We start from the raw sequence: 24,140 nt of genomic DNA on the forward strand, positions 1-24,140 counted from the left end.
TCTGTATGGACCAATTTTTTTCATTACAAAAACAAAAGAGAAAAAAAAGTCGTTCGTTAAGTGCTTCACAATAATCCATAAAAGCAATAAAAACATACTTTTATGAAATGTCTTTTCAGACCATTTATTTTTACAAAAAAAGTTTTTTAAACCATTCTTTTACAAAAAAAAAAAAAAAAAAAAAGTCTTTATAGACCATTTTTTTTTACAGAAAAAAAGTATTTTTAGACCACTTTTTTACAAAAGAAGTATTTTTAGATCAATCTTTTGATTTTAACTGCTTTAATAATATTTTTCGGAACAGTTTTTTTTATATAAAATAAAAGGTATGAAAAGACTCTGAACTCCCTTCCCCCTTTGTTTTTTGCATTCTTCAAGCATTGAAAAATAAAATAAATCACCATTTAAAATCTTTACTTTTTCTCAATAATTAATTAATTTTAATCATATAATCACTCAAAAGAATAAAAAAAATTATAGAATACATTAGCATGTCTACTGAACATTCTGATTCCAGTAACATTTGCTAACATCTCTTTTTTCTTAAAACATTTTTAAACTTAAAAGAATTCTGTTTATTATTTGTTCCTGTTACCATATTTGAATTTAAAACAAAAATTTTTCTTATTAACAGATACAAAATTTTTCAGTTTAATTTGAAAGACTGAAAACCCCGAGACAAAAACAAAATAAATACTTAAAATTGACGCTAAAAACATCCAAAATGATGCTTAAAGAAGTTACTTCGGAATTTCATCTTAGAATCAAATGTTTTCCACGTTGCCATTATGGAAGAAAAAGAAACAAAGAGGCGGGGAGATGGAATATTTTCCATTGTTTTTTGTACGCATTGTTTGCTCCCAAAATGAATAACTGAGACAAAAACGCTACTCAAATAACATTTATTAATTTAGTAACATTTGCTAACATATGTCTTTTCTTAAAACATTTTTAAACTTAAAAGAAGAAATTCTATGTATTATTTGTGCCTGTCTCCATATTTGTATTTAAAATAGAAAAAAAATTTCTTATTAGCAGATACAAAAATTTTCTAATTAATTTGAATAACTGAAAATACCGAGACAAAAAACAAAATAAATTCTTAAAACTGATGCTAAAAAACATCCAAAACAAAGCTAAAAAAATGACGTCGGAATTTCACCTTAGAATCAAATGTTTTCCACGTTGTCATTATGGCAGAAAAAGAAACGAAGGGGAGGGGATATGAATATTTTCCATTGTTTTTTCTACGCATTTAATTTGCCCCAAAAATGAATAACTTGGACAAAAAAGCTACTCAAATAACATTTATTAAATGGTGAACGACGGTCATTTACTTCGGCTACTATCTTTGCCATTTTGTATTATGGCATCGAAAAGAGATAGCTTAGCATTTTTCTCAGCTCAAACTGGATCGTATCTTTTTCAGCAACGACCTGCCCTCTTCTTCAGTGACGATTCGTTCGCGTGAAGCATGGCCTTGCTTAAGGACAAGCCAGCGCATTACTCTCCCCAAAGGCGAGCCAGAAAGAAAAGGTAAAGAACAAAACAAGAAAAGCCAAGACTGGTGCAAAGGGCCCGGAGTCAGGTCACGTCAATGGCATTCGCGGAAGCAGCAAGAAGGTGAGCGATTCAGGATGGTTAGATATATTTATATGCAGCCATTTTTTTATAACTGTTCGGTGAAAGTGCATGTTGCAGTGACGAAACGAGAGCGAAGACGTGAATTAGGTTCACCACTCACAACAATGAACCATAAGTGCTCGAGCATGTTAGGCAACATCGACAGTTTTGCGATGTGCTTTTGTCACGATCTCGTGGAATATGCCTTGGCGAGTTATTTGAAAGCGTATGATCTTGAGAAAGTAAGCTGAAATTAATTTCGAAACATTTAAACAGCTGAAGCTCTTTATCACGCAAATTAATGCATGAATTGTTCCCGAGATGTAGCAGTGGATAGATGCTATTATTAAAAATTATGTTTTTTACAATTGGCCGTTTATCTTCTCGGAGGGTGTTTCAATGAATTTGAGGAATACGACCTATTATTTAAATTGTTCTCCATTCATTTTATGCGAATATCGCCATATGAGGGACGCATTTCTTTCTTATATCATGATGACTACAATTAATTCTGATTTCAGCATGTTTCAAGGGCGTGGCGCTTTTGTCAAATGACTATAAAATTTTGGAACATTATTTCTGAAATTAATTTTTCGCAGCAAACCGCTCAAGTAAATGACTGGATTGTTTTGCCATCCATTTATTCTAATGTTTGAAAACTTCGCAGTTAGAGAAAACTATTATTAAGAATTTGGTTTTACAACTGGCAATTTGTCTGCCGAGTTTGCTTTTCTGATAAAAGCTTTTAAATAACTGGTTTTGTTTCTGAAAACTGTGAAGTTCTAAAAAATAGAACCGGATTTATATTTAATTCTTTAAAGTGAATATAATTCTTTTATTTAGTAAAAAAAATATATATATTTTATTCTTCATTACTTTTAGAATCTAATTTGTTATAATTTTTTTAAAAAATTTTTTGTTATTGAGCATTTATTTCTTTCATTTCATCATTAATTTGATATCTAATTCTAAATAAAAATCTTACTTCTTACTTTCTTGAATAGGAAGTAATATGTAATCGTCAAAAAATTCGAACTAGAGATTTTGACAAATCTCTACATTTCAGATCTCCCCTAGTCCGAAAAACGTAATTTTTTGTATTATGTCTCTCTGTGAACATAATAATTCAAAAACACTTTGAACTAGACAGCTAAAATTGTTTTATATAGAATTATGATCTTGTTTGTATACTTCTATCTAATTTTGAAAGAAATCCATTCTCAGGAAATCGGCCCGTCTGGCTATCCGAGCTTAGCTTAGTTATATTATCGTCCCGTTTTAAAACAACAAGAAGGCTATTTTGGGATGGACCTCGTCATCTCAAACCTCGGTCGGACGACCCTGAGCTGGCACCCCCTTCCCCACACCATACCAGCGGGAGGACGTTTGATCCGGACACAAGACCCGCTTACACGACGGTTCTTCGGTGGAATCGGGCCTCGAACCTAAAACCCTCGAGTTCCGAAGCCGAGACCTTACCACGAGGCCACCATGTCCCTGGCTACCCCAGAAAAAGTGAATTCGAAAATTATAAAACAAAAAGGGCTAGACAGTTGCAATTTGGTACACAGTATTAACGTCTAAAATATAAAAATTTGAACGAAATCCTTCAAACGATTGACTCTCTGTAGATCTGTACTTTTGCATTTATGTTAAGCTTATAATTTATAAATCACTGATATTCGGTATTATGATTACAATTACAATTGTCGTTGTCAAATTTTGGTGTCAATCGGGCAGCAAAAAGGAGTCCAAAATATATAATATCGCGATTGATTCAGTAAAAATGCGAGATTCTGGTCAAAGATCTATATCTCGTAACTGTCCTTCATCAATGCCGTGCAAGTTATTGACGGCCTTCCAAGGTCAGCAATTTTATTCAGTGGAAGAGGGACAATACCTTTATTGGAGAATATGCGAGAAAGTTTAGGGGAGAATTCGCTCCTTTGAGAGGGGTCGCACTAAACATCTTACAGATATTTATGGCTAATACTAAAAATTTCGATTTCACCTTTTCTTGAGGATGTTTGAGTTAATGGTACTGCATTAGAATAAAAAACATTTTTAAAAAGAAATTCTGTTTTCTTTTCTGTAGATAAGAAATAACTGAACCATTAAATGGGTTTTCCCAATAAATAGCAGTAAAATGCTAATATGTGGTTCAAATGATATAATGATAATATACGGTTCAAAATTAGGAGGTCCGTCCTAATGTGCCCTAGTGCTACTTTCAAACGTCACATTAATATAAGGAACTAAGTAAACTAATTAAAAAAATTTTAATAATTTAGAAAATTTTTATATTCTCGAAGATAAAAACACTGCAGTTTTTTTAATGTTCATTAGATTAATTCTATTTTTTTAGTCATTTTATAAAACGGCAGATACTTTTTAAACTTGAATCAATTTCTCATTATGTGCTTTAATTTTAATAGTAATTTACTTTAGTAACAATTTTTCTTTATAAAATGCCTTTGATTAATGCAAGGGGTCACGGTGGCTTGGTGAAAGGCCTCGTCTTCGGGATCGGAGGGTTCCAGTTTCGAGATTCGATTTCACCGACGAACTGTTGGGTAAGCTGGTCTGATTCTCTGTAAATCCATCGGGGTAAAATGTTCTCCCACTTGTATGGTGCGGACGTTTGGAGAGGGGAGGGACAACTCAGGTGTCATCCTCGACATCTGACCGCGGCTCAAAATTACGAGCTGCGTCTTAAAATAACCCTAGTGTTACTTTTAAAAAAAATGGGACGTTCATATAACTAAATTTGGTTAATGTAAGCTTCCTTAAACCAGTATTTTTTTCGAGACGAGGATTTTCACTTTCTTGCAGAACTTTAATATAACTTTCATACCAAAAGATATTTCGAAATATCATATTCAAACTATGCAGTCAATTACCCATGCTGAGTTATTAAGAAATAAATTTCATCTCACAGTAATATTGATAGGAAAGAGAGTCAAATGTCATCAGTTTAAAAGTAATATCCGAAACTGAGCACACAATAAAATAAGATAAACAGAACTTGTTCTTAATTTCTATTGTGATACAATAAAAGCATAGTTATAATAATGGCTTAAGTTTTTTTGTTCTTTTATATATTGCGCTTTATATCATTTTATGATAGTAAAAAAAAATTATTTATAATGATGCATGATTGACTAGCTTTACTTTGAAGTAGGTTTATAAAATGATATCCGATTTATTATTTTTAGTTAGTATTTGTAGTTGCTATTGATTTTTTTTTCTTAGTCACAAGATATAACTATAGACCAGTTCAAGTGAAAAGAATATTTTGTATAGATTCCACATCAAAAAATGTATCCATATAAGAAATGTTAAAATTTTTCAAGACGTTTTAAAGAAGAAAAATGAATACAATCTTTTCAGTCAAGAAAATAAGTTCATACTTCAGAGGATTTTGAAAGCAAATTCCATTTTCTTTTTGTATGTTTCATAATAAATAGAAACTCTTCGCTTACGACATTTTGCTGTCATGTGAAGCGCTTGCGGTTAATAGTTTCATTTTTTATATTTTTCATAAAGATTGCATATTTTTTCCCGAAAATATGCAACCAACGATTTTTTCCAACAATGTAAGATTAAAAGTACTTTCTTTTTATTTAAATAATAATCGCATCTTTAAAATTCAGAAATTCTCCGCGAAGACCGTACATAATAAAGAAAAAGCCTCAGAAATAACAAATACCTTCAGATTTTAAAATGCTTATTGTCATTACGTTTCTGAAATTGAGATATAAATGTCAAAAATGTTATTTTATTCTCATATGCGGAAATAATGGCTTCAACTATTCTCATGTATTTCCAAATAAAAAAAAAATTAATATGAAGAAATCTAAACCACTTCTTTAGGCTATTCAAACATTTCATTCTAGAGCGCAAAGTAATAATGTAAATACGCGTAAAAACTAAAAGCAATCTTCCATGATTTCCGGATTTTTAACGAGGACTTTTGAACTCTCCATGTTTCGTTTTCGCTACAGCTTATGCAAACAAACAAAAACGCCTGAAGTATGCGCTATTAAAAGTGTACAATCAAAAGAAACATCATATTGACTTATCGGTCAAAGCTCCTCGCGATGCAACTAAAAATCTGATTTATTTAACAAGAAAACTGACATGTTTGAAAAGGAACGTTTGAGTCACTCTTTGAAGAGGTTAAATTAGATGCATTTTTTTCGTACTTGGGAAGAGTTAGCTGCTGCTTTTCAGCAGCATAAAAGCACTTAAATGCTCTAACAGTTTCGACATAGTAATTTTTCAAGATGGTTATAAATCTAAAACAAGAGCCTCTGCCAGGATAAAAAGTGATCCTTTCATACCAATTTTCAAAAAACGTTGACCTTAAGAGGAGTATTTATTTGCTAAAAACAGCCGTGGAATTGTGTTTTCAAATATAATGTGTTTCTTTTATAAGCGACGCAACTGTCTGTCTGTACACGCAGGAATGCGAAGGCTAACGTTTAAAGCATCCAACGAAATGTTAGGAAATAACGTTAACTATGACTTTGGTCGAATTGTAATATGTTTGCATGACTTTAATTTCTTATTTATTTTTGGTCAAATTATATGTACTCCTAAGCCATTAAAATTAAGCTTGTACAAACTCCATTTGTTAGTTTATCATTTCAACTGGGAAATAACTTAATTGACTCGATTTTAAGAGTTTCGAAAGCGAGATGCTTTTTCATGTGTTTTTTTTTTTTTCCTCCGAGGTAGAGGGGGGGGGGGGATATTGGACAAAATCCAAGAAGTAATTCAGCAAATAAACAAATGTAGGAACAATAAAATAGTTAATAAACGAAAAAAAAATTGTTCATTTTTTTGTTCCTGTCTTCCTTTCTTTCATTTATTTACTTACTTATTTATTTATTTTTGGAAAATAATGTATAAAAGATAAAGAAACATAAATTGCACAATTTCTGAATTTTTTATCTTTTTTCTCTATTAAGAAGATCCGATCGATTCTTTTCTCCATACATAGAATATATTGGAAATGAAATGAAAATGCTTCATTTTTACTTCTTCAATCCTATTTAAATGTTTCTGATGTAAATTATATAATAACAATTAAAAAGTGAGACAATCTAGGACCATTTCAGGACAAATCCGGAAAAAGCAGGCAAAATTCTGGATTGTTTCAACTAATCTACGATATCTGGTAATTTTGAAATGACGTTAGTGCTAACGAATTGCTGAAGGAAATGAATTCTCTATATTTTTCTTCAATCAAGAAAAACATGAAAAATTTAAAATATTTTAACGCATAATTCGGAATATAAAATTTAAATAACACTCTTTAAAAGACAAACAGTTTCTTCACTCCCATTAGTTAAATTAGCTTATCATAAAATCAGCAAATGAAAATTTCCTATATGAATTTCCTTTTTTTCCTATATGAAATAAAAAATATCCCCAGTCTTGCTTTTTAAGCCAAATTCTTTATATGAAACCATGAATATTGAGTATTTTACTAATTTTTCCAATTTACAAAATATTAAAAGAAATTATTTAATGAATCTGATGCATTCATCATGTTTTAAATGTTAAGCCGCAATTCATTTCTAAGATTTTTTTTTTCATTAAGACGTTTTATACAATAAGTTTTTATGCTCAAATTTTTGATACATTTAAGAGTAAACAAGAAATAAAGTATCTGTAAATTTTGTATTCATCTATGATGAATTCTTATAAACATTGAAGTAGTCGAAGGGCTTGAGGCTATATTTATGATAATTTAAACAAACTTAAGCGTTAACATTTAGTTGAATTGGGGCTGCTGCTGTAGGAAATTGTACTCTAAAACATAATTTCATTATTTTTTTAAAAAAATATTCGCCTACTAATTGAAATTTCATTTATACAAAATTTGTGACTCATGGAATAAAATTACAATATATTTTTATATCAGAAATTAAAATTAAAGGTGTGTTGTATAAATTTTAATCAGATTATTATAGATTAAAAATTAAATTAACCTTAAAAAAACCTTAAAAATTTCATTAATCTCATTTCATTTACTCCTGCTTTCTTAATGGCTTCATAAAACACAATTTATCAGCAAGTGCTTATAGGCATTGCTGGTGTGTAAGCACTAGCAATAAGCAAATAGTCTTAACTAATTGTATGCACATAGTTTCGTTTTCGTGTGTTTATAAATTTCGTTTACATTCTATCTTTCTTTGTATTTATATTAAATGGAAAATAGATTTACATTAAATATTAATGCACTTGAAATACTATACCATTATTGAAATACTATACCATTTTACTTTACCACATTCATTTTCATCACTTATACAAAACTTTATTTTCAAATTCCATCGGGATATTTTTTTACATTAAAATTAGAAAACTTGATCAAGAATTTAATGAAATAGAGTTTATTCAATTGTCTGTCATTTGATAAAAGTTATTATTAAATATCGAGAAAAATGTATCATATTTGGTTAAGCTGGAACGAAGTAGTATTTCTTCAATTGAATAGCAATTTACTCTAAGTATTTTGACAATTTATGTTGAGCTATCTTTTATTCTCAAGTCAACTCTTAATGCAGTTCATTTGATTTGAACTACGAGAAGGATATTCTTTTATGTTTGTTTGTACGAGAAAAAATATTTTCATGGCGAACCCAACGTGAACCATGGGAACACAAGAGGAACTATCAATCATTCATTACCAATGGAAGAGGGTGATAGAGGATTGTCCTTGAAAGCGCTTGATTTGCATATTCGTTGGAGGTTCACAGTAACCGGCTAACTACATGCGAACACATTCATTTTGAACTGTGAAGATTTTGCGTTCACCATAAAACAGATAGAATTCGGTTCTCGGCAAGCGGTTCGCGATTCATTCGGCTTATTATTGTGAACGGGCTTTGATGCGATTGCTATTATGAACATCGAGTTTTTTTAACGTGTGCTTGTGCATGTTCTTTTATTTAATGCACATACAAAATATTTAAAAAAAATCAAAGGCACAATTTCTCAGAGAATTCATTTCTAAGAAAGTGATGTAAAATAACACCTTTAAGTGAAAAAGGCTACATTTTTTTAAGAGTTCAGAAAGAAAAGAGAAACTTAACAAAGGATGGCATATCTAAGTTCTTGAAATGGTATAAAAAGATTCAGTCTTGAATCAACCAGCTTGGGACGGAAAGGAAAAGTACTAAACTGAAAATAATGATATTATAATTGAGATACTGGGTCTAGGTGTCAAAAGAAAATCATGTGGGTGTGTTTAAGAAGAAATGGAAATACGAAATCTTTTGTTGAGTGTTTGGTACAGAATGTAGGAATTTGATTCGAGTCCAAGAATTCAACTAAAAATCCATTAAACTAAATATGGGAAAGATCAAACGACTAAAATCAATTAACTTTGATATATAGCGATATTTGGTATGCGGCAACAGAAGTTTTCTTGCTTCATGGTAATAGTAAAAATAACATGGCATAAAGCACCAAAGAAGTTTTATATTCTTACTGCATAGCACCTATTGCCAAACTTGCTAATTATGTTATAAACAGTGGTTATATCATGTCATTTGGTTTGAGTATAATTTGCTTGATAAATGGATTATAAATTATAGTATACCACTGATATACTTAGAATTAAACTGCAGCTACTGTAAGTAGAATTTTTCAATTCTTTTTTTACTCCAATAATATTAACACATTCACTGCCATTTACGAGATATCTCGTTGGAAAATTAAACGTTTTAAAATTTCACTGGCAGTGAAAGGGTAAAAATGCACGTTATATTGCAAAAGTGAACAAAATGTGGTGTCGAAAAAGATTCTTTTCTGGAAAGACTCAAGAATATTTCAGACTTGGAGTGATTCGAAAATACCTTAAGAAATTTCTTAACCTGAGACAACTCAGTAAAGAATCCAATTAATATAAAATGTGTGCCGGCGTCCTGGCATAGGGGTAGCGCGTCTTCCCCGTGATCTGGGCGTCCCGGGTTCGATTCCCGGTTTGGGCATGGTTGTTCTTCTGTTGTTCTATCTGTGAGATGTGTGAATGTGCCCTCCTGTAAAAAGGGGTTGTGCAAGCGAATGAGTGATGCGTGAGTGGCAAAGTCGTACTCTTGGCCCTAGTTGGCGCTGCTATAAAAAATAAGAGACGTTCCCCTCAGGCTTAAATCGCTGTCTTCGTAACAGCGGGCTTGTCAGTGGCAAGTGCCATAAGAAACAAACAAACAATAAAATGTGTTTTCATTTTAATATTATGTCAGTAGTGTGATTAAAACTATATATGGTTCAATACATGGAGAAATGTTATTTTCCACAATTTAGGATACATTAGATTTTGCTAAGCGCTGTTCATTCAAACGTATTGCATTATACAGTACTTTTATTAGATTGTAAAGGTATTATGACATAACAAACAAGTTTTGCTATGGTAATCACATATCAAAAATTTATTTTCATAATTTTATAATTGTATAATTAAATTTAATGTTAGAAATAAAATTCTTTTAAAAGTGGACAAGTGATTATTAAATGTTTCTAAATTTATCGATTTGAGTTGCATTTTGTCAATAAAATTTCAAAATATTGATTACATGATCAATAACCATTGTACTCAAAGTTTGAATTCTATGTTACAGACCTGTTAAATCTTTATGTCATTGGTCTATATGCATAACTTCGTTTTAGTTATTGGTTTATCAATTTATTCTACGTTCTCCTTGTGAGAGAAAGTTCCAGAAAAATTACTCTTTCAGCGATATTCAACTCTGCTAAGTAATTCTTGGTGTATTTTTTGAGAGAACCACAAATATGAAAAAAAAGAAAGAAGAAGTTAATCTCTTTATTAATTACCGAAAAGAAAATCTTTTGATTATCTGCTTTTATGCATTCGCCATCGGCAAAACACGACAACAAGAGTGCGATGAAAAAAATAATTTCCAGTGACACATTTTTCTCTCGTTAAAGAAATTCATTCAATCCACTCAACTCAATTATAGGAGAATTAAAGAGTAATAACGAAAACTAAGCTCTTCTATTTTGTATCCATTTGAGGAAAGTTTTTCTTAACCAAAATTACTCCACCACTCCAATTACTCTTGGCCAAAGTCATCAAGTTTCTTTTTAAGCACTTATACGTAACTAATGAGCTGTCATCATTTTCCCTTTGCACGATGAAGTTGTAACAGTTATTGTCACTTTTTTAAGAACACCCTTTGTTTTTACAAAAGAAGGCTGTTCTGTTCCTATTTGTGGAGCTTATTACTACTTAAATTCGAATGTGGTTTCAAAAAAGTATAGCAGTATCATTATTTATCATAAACCTGAGAGGACTTCTTGAGAAGTTGAACCCTTTACAACAGAGGAGTAATTCTTTTCATATTTTCAACAGTAATACGGTTTCATTTAATGAGTGCACTTCTTTATTTTCTCTGATTAAGGTTAATTGACATCAATCAATTTTATCTTTCGCATTGCTGTTAAATATTATTTTTTCTGCATTTTTGAATATATAAAATAAAAACTAAATCCTCTGTGTGGTATTATCTGAATTCAATGAACAAAGTTTTCATCTTAATGGTTTTAGCTAATAAAAAAAAAATTAAAAAATCGTTTCTTTGAGAAAAAAATTTGTATACATTATAAATTATGTTAAGTTATCGCAAACCGGACTGACTTTTGGACTTATTATGATTATAGGACCATAATACTTTCATTCAAGGGCCGGGATAGCCTGGTTGGTAGAAGATTCCCCGCGTGCTTGGTGGCTGACGCTCGTATAAATCTGTCGTGGTCACAGAGTCCTCCATGTCGTGAGTAATGCCACTGGGGGTACTGGATCAGGGGTGATCGTTCTCTGATTCAAGTTTAAATTACGATCTGTGGATGATTGAACGAAATGCGTGAATGAAGTCAGTCCCGTAAAACGGGTTGTGACGTGTGTGTAGCTAAGTCGTTCTCTTGGCCCTAGATGGCGCTACTATAAAAACAAGACACGCTCCTCCACCGGCTTAAAATTGCTGTCTTCGTAACAGCGGGCTTGTCCATGGCAAGTGCCATAAGAAACAACAACAACATACTTTCATTCAAAGGTATTTTTGCTAGTGGAGTCAATATGAATATTTTCTTATTTTTCCTTCCTTTCCCTTTTTTTTGTTGGATTTTTTTATGGTTCAGTACAATGTAAATAGAAAAATGCAATAATAAATACTACAACATTCTTTAATAAATAAGTCTGTCTTGTGACAAAGATGTAATAGGATTTTAACATGTAAGAAAACTTGAAAATATTACTTTTCTGTAGTCATTCCGGTTAGCAAAAAGTTATTAATGCCATTAGAATTATGTATAAATCCACAAAAGCATTTATAGAATTTCAATGAAGCAGATTAAGTTACATTTTTTAATAAAAAGAGGAAACTAATAGCTAGAAGCATTGAGTTGAGACATCCAGCTGTTCATTACTTCTCTTACTAATTGACAAAATTGATCATCAAAAGTTACTGAGGCTATTTGCATTATAGTACAGACAAAGAAAAACGCATTTCCTAACAGATATATCAAAAGGATTTTTTCGATTTCGAAGCTTTTCTTCAAGTAGATTATTTGTTTAAATAGATTTGTGTTCCTCTTCCACAGTTATACAAAGGATGTCTTCGGCCTACGACAGAGACCGAAGTCGCCCCTTGATTGAAACATACGGGAATGACACATCAGCCGACATCCAATTTCTAACCATTACACCTTCTATTAAAGACCAGGACCATTAATAATAATAAGACATTATCTTTACTAAGTACCAATCTTTTTACCAATACTGTTAGAAATCTACCAAAAAGATACGCTTCCAACTGCGTCTGATTTAGCATTGAAATTACACATGTACTGAAACTGGCAAATATGGTTGAAACGGTGTCAGAAACATGTGGATTAACATCTTCATTTATTATTATAACTCAAAGATGAAAGAAAAAGGGGATAATGAATATGTAATAAAAGAAACTTTATTAACACGCGGTGAATTTTTTATTGAGGATATCAATAAAGCTCCAGTATGTGTGAACAATTATTTATCCTCTCCTATGCATACATTTATTGAATCTCCTTTATAAAAAAACATAAGCTATTCCAGAAAAAATAATAATGTATTACAGAATTATTAATTCCCCTCATTCTAATATTTTTCCTGAAAAGAATTGTTGATATATGCTGTTGATTTCAAAAAAATAAATATCCAAAAAAATGTATGAAGGCCTCGAATAACTTTTATAGAAATAATAAATAGCATTCATCAAAGTTGCATGATGGAAAAGGAAAAATAATAAGGAAAATCAAATATTTTTGCTATAGGAAGTTCAAACATTTTTAAGAAATAATGCAATCATTTTCATTTTTTAGAAATATTATTACTTTTCTTAACAAAATACTTTTTAATAAATTGTGGCTCAATCAGTCATCATAATTATAGATACTTACAAATGAGAATCCTCGTTTGTCGGTGGAACACTATGAGACCTTTTTATATGCTACCTATGTAGAATAATTTGTTAAATTATGAAAGATTTGGGTTTATTTATTGAGAATACCCCGACTGGAGGTGTTTGTTTGAACAAGAATATTTTATGCCATGCATTCATGAAATGTTAAAGAATGATACTTGCTGCAGAATGAGGCACCTTCACTACTCAAATACATATTTTGATGGCCGCACCTCGTCAGCATGAAAGTTCCCTGGCATTGTCCAATGCATCTATTCTAGTACATAGATATTAATAACGTTAGGTAAAATGATATTAATTAATAACTAATAAATTACTTTTTTTTATTTTTAATTCTTTTTTATTTTTTTCTTTAATCAATATATTCCTCATAATTAAACATAAAATTAAATAATACAGTTCCCAAATTACGTTCAACACATATTGTTTGTTACTCATTCATCAAGTCAGTCGAGCGGAAGATTAAAGACCTCAGAGCCTAGGCGCTTCCCAACAACCCCCATATCATTGGCATTGGCATATTTTGATGGATTCTGGAGTACAGATGGTTAGCACGAAGACGTAGTATTTAATTCTCCCCTCATTCACCATTTTGATGAGTTATTTTTTTTAAGGAATACGTGAAACAATATTTATAGCAAGCATATATTACAATATTTATAGCCAGCTGCAATCAAGAAGCTGAAAATATTCGTTAAAACAGAATATAGATGAATGTCAGCTAAAACATTGAACACCGTTTGCGAAAAACCACCGTTCCATTGATCTATTGTGATTCCATTCATACATTGATAGAAGCTGTTCCATTGATCCATTGAGATTCCATTTATCCATCGAGAAAAACCGTTCCATTGATGCTTTGAGATTCTATTTATTCATTGAGAAAAGCCTTTCCATTGATCAATTATTTTTCAGCAGCACCTGGAGACAAACGTCGAGAATTCGAACACTGATTTCAGAAAATTCTACATTTGTTTAAAAGTAAATGATGAAATTTGTCAAACTTTGTAAAATTTTGCATTTTTTGTAAATTGTGTAATGAAATTTAATGCACGCTATTACTTTGTTTAAGTAATAGTTATTCAAAGTGTGTAAACATTTTTAGGACATCCTGAGTTTCAACGAGGAAAAAATATACAGTTAATCTTTCATTGCTTTGAATTAACATATTTTGTTATCAGTATAGCCTTAAACGTTCACCCCAGACTGTCACGATATGTAAAACTTTTAAATTGAATGCGTCTCTTAATCATATACTCAGAACCACCGACCTGTGAGGTTGAAAAGTCATTAGAGAACCATCTGCTCTATTTCTAACTCGTCATTTAGATAGTTAAAGCCACATGAACTATAACATTGCTTTGTTTTAGACCTTCGGCAAGGAATGTCTGAGATGATGCGTGCTCGAAATAATCATCACACTTTGCAACATGAAAGGCTATCTATGTAAATGCCATGAAAACGGTGATTACCAAACGCATCTACGAAGTAAGAAAAAATGTGGAGGTCACTCCAGAAAATGAGAGATATCCCACCAAATGTAGCGAAATGACGCTAATTCCTGTTGATTGACCGATAATGCTAAAGGGTGAGGCTCGATCCGAGTTCGAGGTCAAAAGGTCTCTTCGTGATTCTGTACCGGACCCACGGCTGCTTTCTTCCACGAGTTCGCTTTCAGCTTATTGCTTTCATCTTCAAATGGTAAGGGATGCCAACAATATTTTAAGATTGGGACATCAGTATGAAGACATCAGTCATTAGAAAGTGGGGTGATTTCAACAACTTGTATTCTTTTTTAGGGTATCATTTGCTGCCTTTTCCATTAGTCTGAATTGAAACATTATTCCTTAAGTTAGTAGTGAAGCTTAAAAGCAAATAGGAATATTTTTAGAGGCTAATGGTACAATTGCAGTATATCGATACAATGTAATAGTTTCACCCATTATCGCCTCTGGGAATAAAGACTGATAATTTATTTAATAGTAGCATGTTTCTTAAAAAATAATAAACACGATTCATAAGAAAAAGATGTTCTGAAAAATCAGACATCAGTCATTAAGCAGTGAAAAGAATGAAGCACTTAGAAAATTCTTCTTCTATTCTTCAATTACTTTTTTTTTTTTTTTTACTTTTCCTTTAATCTAAATTGAAATATCATTCTTTAAGTAAGCAGGATCAAGAAATCAGCAGCAAATCGAAATAGCAATTTGACAAAAGAAAAGGGAAGATCGAGAATTTATTTAATGATATAGCTTTGACAAAATATAATACATACGCTGAAAATTAACAGATCTTAAAAAATTACCAATTGAACGAAATGGAATGCCAAAACTGCTTCAAAATTATCAAAATTTCTTTTCTTTTTTTTAATGCATTGAAATATAAACGAAATTGTTAAAGTAAAATTGATGTTCCCGAGAAGAATACTAAAAATTTAAAGAACTTAAATGCATTAATTATTCTTTCAGACATTTCTCTGGAAAAAAACATCACCTTTAACGGGTTTTTTTTTGCAACAGTTAAGGAACTTCGAATGAAGCAACATTCCATTTGATTCTACATATTGACAAAAACCTATTAATGTTCATTTGGCAGTTGTCTTCCGGCCATTTTCTTTTAGAAAACAATGATTTTGACAGACAATTACTGAAAGTGGTATTTAACCTCATAAACGAATTGTTTGTCACTCATACTGATTATATCCTGAGGAAGAGGTTAAAAAAAACCAGAAAAAAGTACTACGTGCTTCATTTTTTTTTTTTTTTTTTTTTTTGTTCACTAAGCAAGAATCAAATATATTTGTAATTTTATTCTGTGTTGTGGCCCAGGCAAAATTATCAAAATGGCAAAGTTCATCTAGAAGCATTGAGTCTTCATGATACACACACACACACACACACACACACACACACACACACACACACACACACACACACACACACACATATATATATATATATATAGTATTATTTTCTGAATATTTATACATTTTCACGTGATTTATAAGAACCGTGTGCACGAATTTTTCCAAATTAAAATCAACTATCTTACAATAAGATTTATTTACGGTATATTAAGGGTATTCTAATTTGGTTCTGTTACTTGACTTACAAGAATCATATTACTTAAACCTATTTAATTTTTTTTTAAATCTCTTAAATTGAAGAATATTTTTCGTAGGATATTTTTCATGTTTTCAAATTTATTGAAAGATCAATAAGGTCCAATCTTTTCTGTAGCTAACTGACCATATCACGAGACATCAGCATTTACAAATTCTGTATTAGACTATTTAACTTATTCTAAAAACGTTTTATAATTTTTTTTTTTACTATTTTGTTTAAAATTATTTTTAAGTTTAAATTTTCAAAAAAATTATTTGTGAGGTACTTAAACCGATTTTCTTCCAAATGACTCTCAGTTGCGTGTTTAGATACATCAGTTTCCTAACATTTGTTGCTAAAAAACTAAACATCGAGCAAACAAAACAAAAAAACTAACATTTGTTGCTAAAAAACAACATGCTTACATCGAGACTAAAATAGAATGAGTAGAAGATATCTGATTTTGGATATCTTCTACTATATTTGACAGGTCAAAACCTGCATTGCCTAAAGATACTCAAGGGAGTTAATCCAGCTGTGGGGAGGAAAGGGGGCCCCAAAAATTTCATTGCCTATAGGACTGTATAGAATTTAATCCGGAAAGGATCAAGATTTCTTAAACTGTTTGTTGTGCCGCCAGATACAGTCTTAAAAATTTTAACTTTTCCCCCTTTTTTCTTTCCCCCCACCAAATTATTTGTTATTTTCCAAAATTCCCAATTATTAATTATTTTCCCAAACAAGGTTTTCAAATTCCCTCTTTATGTATAAAGCTTCTCCTTGTAATTTAATCAGCAAATAATAAGTTTATTTTCTATTTTTTTAATTTTAAACCGATGTTTCATTTTAATATTTATTTCCAAATTTAGCATGCTAAGATGGAAAGTTTTAGTTCATTGTTCCATGTTAAATCTTTCTTAATTAACGCTTTCGTAACAATAGAGCTAATAGAATATTAAATTTTGATTTAGAGCAATTTTTATTTTGAATTCCTTGCAGACGCCAGAGAGATATTTAAGTAGTAGGATCGGGTAAACCTCTTCCTTAATAACTCTGTTAGCTATTTAGGAAAAAGAAACAACTTGTTGAAGAAGTACTGTTATTGCGTACAATGACGTTGTACGCAATAACAGCCAAAAGAAAAACACCTGCACTGTCACTGGGTGAAAAGCACCACAGGTAAAATGTATTTTTTACGAAAATACCAGTTCTCTCTCTTATTCTTATGCATGAAGGAGATAAATATTCAACTCCAAACTCGCGAGGAATTTACGAAGAAAAAACGTGAGATTCACATCAGAAAGGGGTTTGACTATGCATGCATTTCCGATTCAAATTGTTTTTGGTGACCCACTTTCGCATATTCTCTAGAAAACACCTAGAAAATTGGATAAGTTCAACTAAAGAACATTACCTAAATTCGCAACTCCAAATGGTATCGCAAAAAGATAGAGAAAGTCTTTCTCCCTCTTTCTTTCTTTTATTTTTGAAAGAAATTGTTACGTTTTTCCACATCAGATTTTAAGATAAATTTTCATTCAAGAAATCAAATAAATAACCTTGATTCAATTGAGAAGTTAAAATTTTTTAATGGTTGAAGGTTTTCTATACCTGGAATTAAAATACTGATTTTTTTTAAAAATTAAACTCAAACTTCCGTTTTATTATGAAATAGTTTCCTGTAATAAATTGAAATCTGCTTGAGTAAAATCTAATTTTGAAAAAAAAAAGAATCTATTGTTCAATTAGTTAAAGAGAGAGAGAGAGAGAAACATGACTTTTTACTTTCTCTTAAGAATAGAGAAACAATTGTAATTGTCAAAAAGTTCTAACTCGAGTTTTTGACGAATTTCCATGTTTTAGACCTCCATGAGTTAGGGAAACATGCTTAGAACATGTTTGACTGTCCGTCTGTCTTTTTGTCTGTGAAAATAATAATTCAAAAACGCTTTGGGCTAAACGGAATAAATTTGGTATATTGTCTTTACATCAAATTTTTAGATTTCTTCTAAATTTTGAGCAAACCCTACCTATTCAGAAGAAGTCTGTATGTCCGGCTAATCAAATATAAACTAAAACTAGAGCTAAAGAGAGTTAAAGGGATAAAATTTGGTACACAAATGTAGCATATGTATTGTAGACACCTACAAATTTTTTGGCAATTTGTTTAGTTTAGTTATATTAACGTCCCATTTTAAAGCAACACTTGGGCTATTTTGGGACGGGCCTCGTAATTTTGAACCGCGGCTAGATGACGAGGACGACACCTGAGCTGGCACCTCCCTCTCCACACCAGCGAGAGGACGCTTGGTCATGAGGGATTTAACGTGCAACAGACCCCCTTACACGACGGCTCTTCGGTGGAATCGAGTCACGAACCTGAAACCCTCCGGTTCCGAAGCCGAGACCTTACCATTAGGCCACCGCGGCGAAATTTTGTGCCAAATCCAACAAGGCGTTGAACGATTATCGGTTTTTTGCTTTCAGAAGCATGTACACGCAATAATTCAGAAACGGAATCACTGAAATGTATCGAATTCAAAATGTAATTTTGTGACTACAATTGTAGTTATATCTCAGATTTTAGTTTCTATCTGTTGGGAAAAATACGTATAAAACAAACAAACAAAAAAAGGCTACATTTCAGACTCCCCGAGCCCGAAAAACACGATTTTAGAATAATGTCTGTCTGTGAAAATGATAATCGAAAACGCTTTGAGATAGATAGATGAAATTTGGTATACGGTCTTAATGCGAAATTTCTAGATTTCTAATAAGTTTTAAACAAAATTTATTTAGATGACTGCCCATCTGTCCGAATATAACACGATAAATACGAAGAGTAAAAAGCTAGATGAATAAAATTTGGTGCACACATTTAGTATCTAAAGTGCAGATTTGCATCACATTTAGAACAAAATCGTCAAGGGGCTCATCGACTGTTGGTCTTTTCGCTCACAAGCAACATAAACTTAATAACCCAATAACGTAATTACTTAAACGTGCAAAATGCACATTCAGTTTTCTGGTACTTGTGCATTAATTGCATCTCAGCAATTAATCACCAAAACAATCGCCAAAGATCGTACGCCAAAAGGCTCTTTTAGAACTATTGTTCGCCAAAAGCGTACGGTTAATAATATACGTCTTTTATTAGAGAGTGTGTAAGAAAGTTTCAGGGGAACCACTCCAGCTGATTGTTATTCGAGAGGTTACTCGAAGCCTAGATTACTAGAACACATAATTCAAGTAACTTTTTAATACATTTAAATTATTCAATAATATCATCTTTACTAAAATGATGTGAAAAAATTTATGCGGTTTAGAACATACAATCATAACAAACAATTATATTTCAGCCTTATGGAGATCACCGGAGACTTCAGTAAAATAAATGAATTACGAATGATTACACAAATTAACTTATCTATGATAACTAATATTTCACCAAAATATTCAAACCAAAATGAGATATTCGTGCTGGCCAGACGGGTAAGCCATGTGAAATTAGCGTGCCAATCAACGTGTTAATCAAACATTTAAAAGCACGGTTTTCTTGCATTCTTGAGTGCTAAGGAAGAAAGAGTCTGCTGATTCTCTATAAAATTTTTATGAAAAAGCATTATCTTTTGCGGAAGTTGCATTGCAGTAAAAGACAACGTGTAATTTGAAATAGATTTTGCAAGCATTTAAGTTTCAATGGTACTATGATATTACGGGACTCGACTCCATTAAAAAGATTTTAGTACATAACAAATAGAACAAATGTAACGCTATTAAAATTAAGATAAACAGCCTTGGTGCCCGTCTCTATTTAATGCTCAAAAGAATCATGAACGTTAAGTTATGCACTAAAAGATTTAATTGAAATGAAACGCATCTAGCATTTGAACTGCTCGTTAAAGATAGCCAGCGTAAATTAATAAGTTAATTAAATATGAGTTCATAAAATTATTTACAGTAATAACTTATATACATCATAGCATAAATTGAACAATAGCGTGAAAATAAATTGTGGAGAATATCCATATGAATCACTGATATAAAGCATGAATAACAAGTTCGTTTAATAACGACAGGGCGTGGTTGTATCTGATACGAATCTTAATAATCCAGTGCGTTATGCGTTATAATAGACGGACTCAGTGCACTTGTGTGAAATAAAAAACCTGAATTTCAGGGCCCGCTGTTTTCTTCGTTTCTTTTCGGCGAACATTCTTAACTTACGTTGCCTTCGATCCCATTTATGTTACATAAATCTTCAGACAGAATTTGCTTTTACAGAAGATTTAAAGAAACGATATGTAGACACTTTGAGATTATGAATAAAATAAAAATTGTTTAGGGAAACACGCTTTCATTAATGTGCTAAAAAATGACTTTTTGATTTGTAATGATGGTCTACTTTTTAGCTAGGATTTATACAAAACCCGACTTTTTGAAAAACCGGTTTTCGAATTCAATATTTTTAAAAAACCGGTTTTAGCCGTTTTTCGAATTTTTGTCCAAAAAAAATAGAATAAGGAGAAATATTTTATTTCATTTATATAAAATAACAAAAAAAAAAAAAAAAAAAAAAACGAAATCAATATCAAAGTCAAATTATAAAAAAATAAGGATTACATACACATATTACTTACATAAAATAACGAAAACTCAAACAAAAATTTCAAATAATATTTATATTATTTTCACTAATTTTAATATCTCCTAAGAAAATAAGATTTTAAAAAACATGAAATATCCACTGAGCGGTGGCTAAGTCTTGTTCTTATTTTGGGTAAAATATTGTCTGTAATTGAAAATACTCGTTCACTAGCTACTGAGCTTGGTTTTATAGTTTTCATGGCATCAAATTAAAAAATTTAAGTTTTTTGTTCTTTCATTCGTTGCCTCAAATAATAAAAATTCAACTTTCAGTGTCTTTGGATTTGTAAGTTTTTTTTTCAGGGTCCTTAAGAAACTTATGAATTGATTTTTCCCTGGCTTCTTTTAAAAAAGCATTACTCTGATAAGTAGTTTCTTCGATTTGCTCTTCATCAGAATTGGTTTCTATATAAGAATTTGGAAATATTCAATACAATATCTTTCCAGATAACTTAAGAGTTTCAGTTTTGGAAGCTAAATAAAATACACTAGATTTCTTCACTGAACTAGAAATGTTTTGTGGATTTTGCAAATACAGCAAAAGAGTTGCTAATTCTATTTGTCTTCGTTCTTGAATCCATTCTTCTAAAGCATATAATAATTTAAACTTATTTCAGTGTTTAAATTTCTTAGTTCATTTAACAGAAATTCAAATATGCCTTCACTTGTTAATAAATTGACATCTCATCACCCTAAGCCTTCAGCTGCGAGACGAATCGATCCCAACGATAAAATTCAAAATACTTGTTTGTTTCTTTGAAGTAGAGGAATATCCTGGCGTTCCGAGATACCGGTTTTCTTAATTTAAAAACCGATTTTCAAATGTAACAAATTTACTTTAAAAACCGGGTTTGAAAAACCGTCAAACTCTATTTTTAGTCTTTAATTCATAATTAATTATTTTGCTATGGATTCTGTAATTATCTTTTCAAAACTTCGTCAACGGATGATATCTCTTATATGAAATGAAAATTTAATTAAATTAATTGACTAGCTGATAATTGAGTTCAGAAAAATTAAAATTATGCATTATCGTCGAGAACACGTAAGTGTATTAAAATTAAAAATGTAATCAAGAAATACTTGAAAAGTCGGTTAGAATATCCCATATTTATAAATATGAAAAAAAAGTCAAATTCAAAAAAAAAAAAAAAAAAAAAAAAAAAAGAGTTATTTTGTCAAATTTATTCAGAGTTTCTAAGGTAGAGAAAATGATGATGATGAAATGAAATGATGAAATTGATAGAAGAAATCATTGTTCAAAGAAAAATGTTGATCTCTTTTCGTCAATAAAATAAAAATTTGGTTTTATTTTAATTAATATTCTGTTTTCCTTCTTCTTTTAGATATACTAGATTGATTTTGAGAAGGACTAGTGATTTGGAACCATGGCCAGCTGACGAGGACTAAACCTGAACCAACAATCATCTCTCCAAACTTCTATACTAAGCTAGGAGTGGATCTTTTGACCCGATGGATTTAATATGCATCAGATCTGCTTACATGGCATTTCACTGATGAATTAGGATCTGGAACTAGTGATCCTTCGGTTGCTAATCGAGATTCTTAAATTAAGACACCACTTCCCAAAGTTTTTGTGAAGAGAAACGTTCAAACTCAGCAGTTGTTACTTATCTTTTTTATGATTATGATTATTTACCTCTACAAAAAATTGCAAACTAACAGTCTTTTGCCTTACTGTCTGATTATTCGAAATTTCCTTTTCTCTTCATCTGCTTAGTATAAAAAAGTTCATCAGGTTTAGATTTAGATTAAATCTAATTATACTCTATCCGATGATTTTTTTAAAGTAAAATTTGATTAATTTTCTTAAAAATCAGGAGAATGGAAAAGATTAAAATAAATAAACATTATGTGTTAAAGAAAAAAAAATAATGTGTTCCAACACATGATTGTCGTGAAAAGACTTGCAATGGTAAAAATCGATGAAAGAATTGGAAATAATTTTCAATTTACCATGAATAACGTTGGAAAAGTTTAATATATTGACATCGCGTTTTTATTTTATTTTGTTTAAGTAATAAATAAAATTAAACTATTTTTAAATACTTTTGGGAAAGTTAACCAGAAAGAGGAGGGGGGGGGGTGGAATGAGAAAGAAAGAAACAGTAACAAAGTCAATGAGCTATGAAATATAAATGGAGTCAGTTCATGCTCAAGCAAAACATGTTTCAATACAACATACAAATTTCATTGTCGAAGCTAGTGCGTCTTTTGCACGAGGGTAAAAGACGTGACGCTCCAGTGTTTTGTAATACAATGAGTAATAAAATATAAAATGATATGCGCAGTTACGCTTTTCGTGTAATTGCGATGTTACGTGTGTGAATTAATTCCATTATATTATCTATAAAAGATGCCTCCTCTATGTCTTATCATTTATCTCGTTTCAAAATAACCTTCCCTTTAATTTTCATCAACTAATCAACATATGGAAAGGGCAATTGCCTTTTTTATTGCAATCGTCAAAAAATTCGAACTCGAGATTTTCACGAATTTCCATGTTTCAGACCTCTTTGAGTACAAAATACACATTTTTTTGCCATTGTGTCTGTCTGTCTGTGAACACGAAAATTAAAAAATGCTATGAGAGATACTGATGAAATTTGATATATGGCCCTTAAGACCGAATATGTAGATATCTGTTAAATTTTGAATGAAATCCATTGCGAGGAAGTACACTCAATAACTACGAAACATAAAGAGCTTGATAAATGAAATTTGGTGCACAGGTCTAGCATCTAAAATGTAGATGTTTTTTTTTCAGAATTTTGAACTAAATCTGTCGAAGGGTTGACCATCTATCGGTCTGTACTTTGCATGCATCTGAACATAATTGTTTATAAACACAATGACTTAAAGGAATGAATTTCGATATGTGTTGTGTTTAGTTTTATCAACGTCCCTTTGTAAAGCAACAATAGGACTATTTTGGGACGGACGGACCTCGTAATTAACTGCGGTCAGATGACAAGACGACTCCTGAGCTGGCACTCCCCTCTTCACACCTCACCACACCAGCAGGAGAACGTTTGGCCTGACGGATTTCACGCGCAACAGACCCCCTAACACGACGATCTTTTGGTGGAATCGAATCTCGAACCTGAAACCCTATTGCTCACGAGCCGAGACCTTTCCACCAGGCCACCGCAGCCCACAATTCGAAACGTCATCTCATGACTATAATTGTAGTTCCGTATCAAGTTTTGATTCAATCTGTCGAAAAAAAAAACTCAAAAATGCATATCCGCAC

At 31.2% G+C, this 24,140-nt stretch overlaps 1 long non-coding RNA gene across 1 annotated transcript; it reads left to right on the plus strand.

Moving 5' to 3' along the window:
• Positions 1-1,444: 1,444 nt before the first annotated feature.
• On the plus strand, positions 1,445-22,554 carry LOC129958896 (uncharacterized). The gene is made up of 2 exons (XR_008783344.1): positions 1,445-1,623; positions 22,213-22,554. It is a non-coding gene; the product is annotated as an uncharacterized LOC129958896 (long non-coding RNA).
• The last annotated feature ends 1,586 nt before the right edge of the window (positions 22,555-24,140 follow it).

The sequence above is a fragment of the Argiope bruennichi genome, chromosome X1 (genome assembly GCF_947563725.1).
Source record: "Argiope bruennichi chromosome X1, qqArgBrue1.1, whole genome shotgun sequence".
NCBI lineage: Eukaryota > Metazoa > Arthropoda > Arachnida > Araneae > Araneidae > Argiope > Argiope bruennichi.